This window comes from Mustela nivalis (assembly GCF_964662115.1).
Source record: "Mustela nivalis genome assembly, contig: HAP1_SCAFFOLD_692, whole genome shotgun sequence".
NCBI classification, from domain to species: Eukaryota; Metazoa; Chordata; class Mammalia; order Carnivora; family Mustelidae; genus Mustela; species Mustela nivalis.
Window position 1 is genome coordinate 131,748 of NW_028135971.1, and position 7,696 is coordinate 139,443.

Below are 7,696 nucleotides of genomic sequence, written 5' to 3' on the forward strand. Positions count from 1 at the left end.
ATCTATCATTTCCTGACTCATTAATTTTAGCCATTATGACTGGTATGAGCTGGTATCTCACTGTGGTTTGGATTTGTATTTCCCTGATGCCGAGTGATGTTGAGCACTTTTTCATGTGTCTGTTGGCCTCTGGGATGTCTTCTTTGCAGAAATGTCTGTTCATGTCTTCCACCCATTTCTTGATTAGATTCTTTGTTCTTTGGGAGTTGAGTTTGAAAAGTTCCTTATAGATTTGGGATACAAGTCCTTTATCTGATATGTCATTTACAGTATCTTTTCCCATTCTGCTGGTTGTCTTTTGGTTTTGTAGACTGTTTCCTTTGCTGTGCAAAAGCTTTTGATCTTGGTAAAGTCCAAATAGTTCATTTTTGCCCTTGTTTCCCTTGCCTTTCATGATGTTTCTAGGAAGAAGTTGCTGCAGCTGAGGTCGAAGAGGTAGCTGCCTATGTTCTTCCCAAGGATTTTGATGGATTCCTGTCTCACATCAAGGTCTTTCATCCATTTTGTGTCCATTTTTGTGTGTGGAATAAGGAAATGGACTAGTTTTATTTTTCTGAATGTGACTGTCCAATTTACCCAGCACCATTTGTTGAAGAGAGTGTCTTTTTTCAATTGAACATTCTTTCCTGCTTTGTTGAAGACCAGTTGACCATAGAGTTGAGGGTCCATTTATGGGCTCTCTATTCTGTTCCATTGACCTCTGTGTCTGTTTTTGTGCCAGTACCATACTGTCTTGATGATGACAGCTTTGTAATAGAGCTTGAATTCTGGAATTGTCATGACACCAACTTGGTTTTCTTTTTCAACATGCTTCTGGCTATTTGGGGTCTTTTCTGGCTCCATATAAAGTTTAGGATTATTTGTTCCATTTCTTTGGGGAAAAAATTGATGGTATTTTGATAAAGATTGCATTAAATATGTAGATTTCTTTAGGTAGCATAGAGAATTTCACAATATTTATTCTTCTAATCCAGGAGCATGGAACATTTTTCCATTTCTTTGTGTCTTCCTCTATTTTTTCATGAGTACTTTATAGTTTTCTGGGTATAGATTCTTTTCCTCTTTGGTAAGGTTTATTCCTACGTATCTTATGGCTTTCAATGCAATTGTAAGTGGGATCAACTCCTTAATTTCTCTTTCTTCTGTCTTGTTGTTGGTGTATACAAATGCAACTGATTTCTGTTCATTGATTTTATGTCCTGACACTTTACTGAATTCCTGTATGAATTCTAGCAATTTTGGAGTGGAGTCTTTTGGGTTTGCTACAGAAAGTATCACATCATCTGCGGGGAGTGAGAGTTTAACTTCTCTGCCAATTTGGATACCTTTTTTTTTTCTTGTTATCTGATTGCTGAGGCTAGGGCTTCTCGTACTATGTTGAATAGCAGTGGTGATAGTGGACATTACTGCATGTTCCTGACATTAGGGGAAAAGCTCTCAGTTTTTCCCCATTGAGAATGATATTCACTGTGGGATTTCATAGATGGCTTTGATGATATTGAGGTGTGTACCCTCTATCCCTCCACTGTAAAAGTTTTGATCAAGAAAGGATGCTGTACTTTGTTAAATGCTTTTCCAGCATGGATAGAGAGTATCACATGGTTCTTGTTCTTTATTTTTTATTAATGTATGGTACCACATTAATTGATTTTTGCATGTTGAACCAACCTTGCAGCCCAGGAATAAATCAACTTGGTTAGATTTTAGTTCTTTTATTTCTCCAGAAAGGGATTCTCTAATATCTTCCATGCTTTTTTCAATTTGATAATCATCATTCTGAACTCTGGTTCTAACATCGTACTAATGTCCATATTGATTAGGTCCGTAGCTGTCAGTACTGCCTCTTGTTCCTTTTTTGTGGTGAGTTTTTTCACCTTGTCATTTTATACAGATAAGAATAGATGAATGAGAGAACAAAATACTAAAAGGGTAGCAGTGACCTTAGAAATATATACACTAACCAATTCAGAAGAGACCTGCATCCAGGGGAGAAGAAAGGGGGAAAAAAAGAAAAGATATATCTATATCTATATCTATCTATATCTATATCTATATCTATATCATCTATATATTAGATTGGTGAATAGAACAGAGCCACACACTTGACTTTGGGTGTATTTTGGACTGTAAGGAGAAACTATATTCCAAAATTTTAAAGAAAGATAAACTTACATATATAAAAAATAAGGGTAAACACAATGAAGGGGTGGAATATGACTGGAAAGATGAAAATTTAAAAAGATTCTTAAAAAGGAATTGATAAGATAAGAAGTTGGTTGAAAAAAGAAAGAAAAAGAGGAAAAAATGTGATCAGGCTGAAGAATAGAACAAAGCCATGCACTAGATTTAGGGTATATTTTGAGCTATTAGAAGAAATTGTATCCCAAAATTTTAAAGAAAAAAAACCTATGTGTATTCAAAGAATAAGGTTAACTACAATGAAGGGATAAAATATGACAATAACAATGAATATGTAAAAGATTTTTTTTTAAGTATTGGTAAGATAAAATAGTTAAAACGTTAAAATAGGAAAGATGAAAAATATAAAAAATAAAATAAGAAAAGAATAAAATAAAAAAATAACTTTGAAAGACTAAATAATCATGGGGAAAACACCATGAATTGTATGTGTTGATTTCCCCTAGCTCTGGAGTTCCACAGCTCTCACTGATTGGTGAACTTGGTCTTGGCTGAATGTTCTTGCTGATCTTCTGAGGGATAGGCCTGTTGCTGTGATTCTCAAATGTCTTTGCCCAAGGTGGAATTGCACTGTCCTTGCCAGGGTCCCAGCTAAGTAAACTGCTCGGTTTCAGTCTCGGGAGTTTTTGTTCCCTGAACACGTTCTGTAGAGCTTAGGAGGATGAGAATGAAAATGGCAGCCTTTCAGTGTCCAGCCCCATAGGAGCTGAGAGCTTGGGCCGCACTCCTCAGTGCACCCTCAGAGAAAAGCAGCCAATCCCTCCGGTGGCCACACTCTGTGCTCACCCAGACTGGGTTGAGCATTTCTATCTCTGGCACATGGCCCCATTTGGATTCTCCAAACCCAGACATCGCTGTCATGAGACAAAATCGGGATGCCTTATAAGGGAAGAAGAAGGCATGGATGAAAGGGTAAGCAATGGCTATAATCTCCACCAACATATTATGGAGTCCTTATTTTTTATATGTGTGGGAATTTCTCAGAAATGCACTACACATGCATGCAATACATTCAGTAAATGTGGGTAAAATCATAGAAAACCAAAGTGCAACAGGTAGGCAAGAAAAGTTCCCAATTCAATGTGGATTTTTCTTTAAATACTCCAAGATGTATGCTTTTTGTGTGCTTAGGAGATTCTCCTGTCTGTATCAAGGATCACTCAGAGGTGAGTGCTTAATGATACAGCTTTGGGATCATTTTGGTCATGAGGGGTGAATGGCTGTGAATGCTATCAGGTTCTTGTAGCAGTCTGGGGATTTTTGATGCTACGAAACAGTTACTATAAGAGTCCCCACGTGATTGCTGTATTTGGATACAGGGCTATGATTCAGGGTTTGTGATAAAAGACCCTCTTACCCTGTCTGCAACAGCATGGACCTGCTTGGATTTTGATACCATGTTTGAAATATACAGGCATATAATTCTTTGAAGTGTAGGAAAAGAAAGAGTATCTGTATATGAAATATATACTATATACTATATAATATACTATATATAAATATATACTATATACTATATATATGAAATATATATTTCATATATACTCTTTCTTTTCCTACACTTCAAAGATTTATATGCCTGCCCCCCAAAATCTATCACGACATGATTGTACATCTCAATGAATTTTCACAAATTGTGTCATCATACTTCAAATAAAAAACAAAGACAACCCCCCCAAATTCACTACTGGAACCTAGCACCCCCAAAAGTGCCATTGGACCTCCTTCCCATCATGAACGTCACCCCAAAAGGAACCGTCGTCAACCACTTGCCATTAAAGGAAATCTTGATTCCTTTTGTGCCTGACTTCCTTTGCTCTATGTTTTGTGAGATTCACCCATGCTGTAGGAGTATGTTCTTAAGGATCATTCTTCCCTAGGAAGGAATAGTGCATAGTTGTTGAAATGTGCTAGAATCTGTTAACATGTTACCTTATTATGAGCGTTTAGGAATTTAAGAGGAATGCTTCTGTGTACATTCCTGATGGAAATGTCTTCTGGGAAACACATGTTTGCATTTCTGTTGGGTGTTTCTCCACCCGAAGAAACACTGGGGCATGGGAGATGCTTGTATACACCACCATGCATCCTGACTAAAGGTTTTCCAGATCTGCACATCTGATGCTCATGGCTATCATAGAAGAGAGTTTGGGTGCTCCCCAGCCTCAGCTGCATTTGGTATTTTCTGATGTATTTAATTTTAGTTATTCAGGGGAATATGTAAAAAACACATCAAAAGTTCAATCAGCTCACACATTCTAAAGATTTGGTGACAAAAAGAAAGGCAATGTGGCCAACCTCTGTCCTTGCTGGGGTTATGCCTTCGTGTCTGACCCCAAACAAATAAGAATGAGGAGGATTTTACTGGAATTTAAGAGTATTGGAATTTAAGAGTATTCTCTACAGAAGCACTGGAAATGCCCAAATTCTGGGTATTACACAACTTGGGTACAGAGACAAATAAGAGTTTATAGCACCAGCCTGGTGTCCAGGACCTTTTTTTTGCAATTCTTCTTTAAGCTGAGATCCAGTACTGCATGAGCACTCTCACCCATGTACTCAAAGGTCATCTATACACTTGTAGTTCCCCCAGAGGACCAGGAGGCAGGGAAGATGAAGGGATCCCACCAAATGCCAACTCAAGATTGTCTTTGCCTGGGATAGAAATGTTGCTTTCTTGATTTTTTTTTCTCCTTAGCCAGTCTAGTTCCAAATGAAAACCCAGTAGCATCTCTATTATACAGGTTAGTTACATTTTCCTTGGAGGACTGGAAGGATAGTCTCTTGCCAACTGATGCTTGTTTCAAGAGGCGCTCAACTATGGGAGTAGTGATTAGAAACTGTGAGTAGGGGGCCTTTTCCTCAGCAGTGGTTTTTTTTTCCTCATTAAGATTTTTGTAGTTGACAACAAAGATGCACGTGACAGATAGCTCCTCCAAGAACAATTCATTCATTTTGGTGTGTATAAGTGTCCTCTACTCTTGCTGATGAATTACCTTCCCTTGAGCACTGTTTCCCATATAATATTCTTTTTTTTAAATTAATTTCTTTTAAGTAGGCTCCATACCCAATGTGGGGCTTAAGCTCATGGGCTCAAGATCAAGAGTTGCGTATTCCACCAACTGAGCCTGGCAGGTGCCCTTCCCATCTGATTTCCTATAGTCAACAAGAGACCAAAAGGATAGACAGGGCATAGCATGACCTGCCCCTCATGGTAGTTGCTTTTCTGTGACTACAGGTGGCCTCAAGAGAAAGAAAGAAAAAATATTCATGGTCTAGGCCAGTCACTTGCTGAGGGAAAAGATCCAGATGACAAAAATGGTGGGTCTTCCTTGTAAGTTTTCATCTGAGGTACCACCCCAATTCGAGCTCCAGCTTAGTGAAGGCAATGAGGATTGAGAGTGTGGTGAAGGAAATGATTTTCTAGGTAATGAACTATGTTCTTGTTTCTACAAGCAGCTGTACTCCCTTTAGATGAAACAGGTTTGGGTCATGGGGTCAGGGAGGTGGGCCTATATGTGAATCTGTATGGTGCTATGGTGTGTGCATGTGTGTCTTTCCCATACAACTGTATCCCCCTTGTGCAGAAAAATTGCAAGTTCCACTTTTTCAGAAAAAAAAAACACTCATTACCATTGCTTCATGGACATTTATGTGTGTCCTCTCTCTATCCTAATTGACTGCACTGTGATGCCATTCTGACACCATCCACCCAGAGTTACAGTGAGAGCCCACAAGTTCAGGGCAAAGTGCTACACTTGACTGCCCCTTCTTCAGACACCAGCCACATGTTGGAGGTCCTGAGGCTACCTGCATTTCCAGAAGACCAGCTACAAATTCAGGGGTTCCCATGACTCACTGGGATTTGGTAATTTGCTATAAGTGATTCATAGGACTTAGGAAAGTGCTATACTGAAGATCACAACTTAATAAAGGATACACACAGTGCCAGGTCCAGGAGGGTACTGGAAGCAAAGTTTCCACACCCTTTCTGGGTGCAGTCAGGTCATGTTACCCTCCCAGAACAACCATGTGTTTTCCAATGAAAAAAACATCACTGAGCTTTCCTGTTGAATATTTTTATTGAGGTGTCATTTGGTAGGCATGGTTGATAAAAGCTTGGCTATATGAATGTAGTCAATCTCAGCCTGCTCTCCCCTCTCCCAGCCTTTGACCACATTTACCTTATAGAAAAATGAGCACACCTGTCTTAGAATCCTCATTTGAGATAGCATTTCTATAAAAGATTCAGAAATCTTATCAACATGAATATACCCAATATTTGGAGGAGCAAGTGTGGGGTGCAGAAACTAGGTTTTTAGCTCACCTGTACTCCGCAATGTGTTTGACTCTCCATATCGGTGTTGTACTCACAATGCCAGTGTGAGGGCCTATTGCAATGTGGTAGACATGACCTGAAAAATAAAAGTCAAAAGGTAGTGTCCTATTCCTAGAGTGAATTGCTGACATTAATAATTAATTCAGTGCATTATCTTATTACATGGGCAGAATATCTCCTGAGGTCACACAAGTTTGCAGTCTTACATTTGTGATTAGCAGGTTCCAAAAGATGGGAGTGGTCTCAGCAACCAATGGCTAAGCCCCATCAGGCATCCAACATCTTTAGCTAAGGGTCTTTTCTGAAGAATATGGGATCTCCCACATTGCACGATGCATGTGTTCATTCCTTATCCTCAGCTGTTAGTGCCCCTTCTCTGCATTTGTGCAGAAGTAGTGGGCTATTTCTACCTCTTGGTGATATAGGTGCATTCACAGTTAACCCCATTTTTGCCAGAGGAAGTGACAGCCCAATCCACTGAGTCAGGCACTTCTCTCATCCTCTTCCCCATTGGGAAGAATTTCATAGTCCCACCAGCATCCTCTGATCCCCCTTTCCCCTAGGTCCACCAGAAAAGCAGAGGGGTCTATCTAGTGGGGACAGACTCTCTGTGCCCCTCATGTTGACTGTGAGCAAACACTCATGAAGCTGTGTAACCCAGCCCACCATGCTTGCCTCTCCCTCTGTTTCAGACCACCGATGCTTTCATTGCCCATTCTGACTTCCTGTCAAACCACTACTCCTTCTAAGATAATGTAACTTAGCAGTCTAAATTAGTGCAGGAGCTTCATGGTGGTTCTCTTGTCATCCTATGAGCCCCTCTCCGTGAGAACTGCTGGAAACATGAACTAGAGAATTTCCATTTGAGGAATAATAACTAGCTAAGCTAAAGGACATTGATTCCACCCTTGCAACTGAAGGGCAAAAAGAAGCTTGAAACCTAAAATACCCACAATACCTTTGGTGCTGTTAGAGAAACACTCTAAATGGAGGGCAATGGCCGGATGAGTTCCATCATAAAATAGAAATGGTTTGTGCATGGGGCATGTTCCAAGAGGAAAAGAAATGGTTAGTCAGTGTGTCTGTGAGTAGGTACACCCTATTTCCTTAGAACTGACTTGGGCATCACATCTCAGGAGCTGCGTGTTTCTGTTGCCC

At 39.7% G+C, this 7,696-nt stretch overlaps 1 long non-coding RNA gene across 1 annotated transcript in view; it reads right to left on the reverse strand.

The window, feature by feature from the left end:
- Window positions 1-6,618, reverse strand: part of LOC309857420 — a 75,417-nt gene extending 68,799 nt beyond the window's left edge. Inside the window, exon 1 of the long non-coding RNA XR_014307705.1 lies at window positions 6,527-6,618. This is a non-coding gene — a long non-coding RNA (uncharacterized lncRNA). The remainder of the gene's footprint in view (window positions 1-6,526) is intronic.
- Window positions 6,619-7,696: the final 1,078 nt, after the last annotated feature.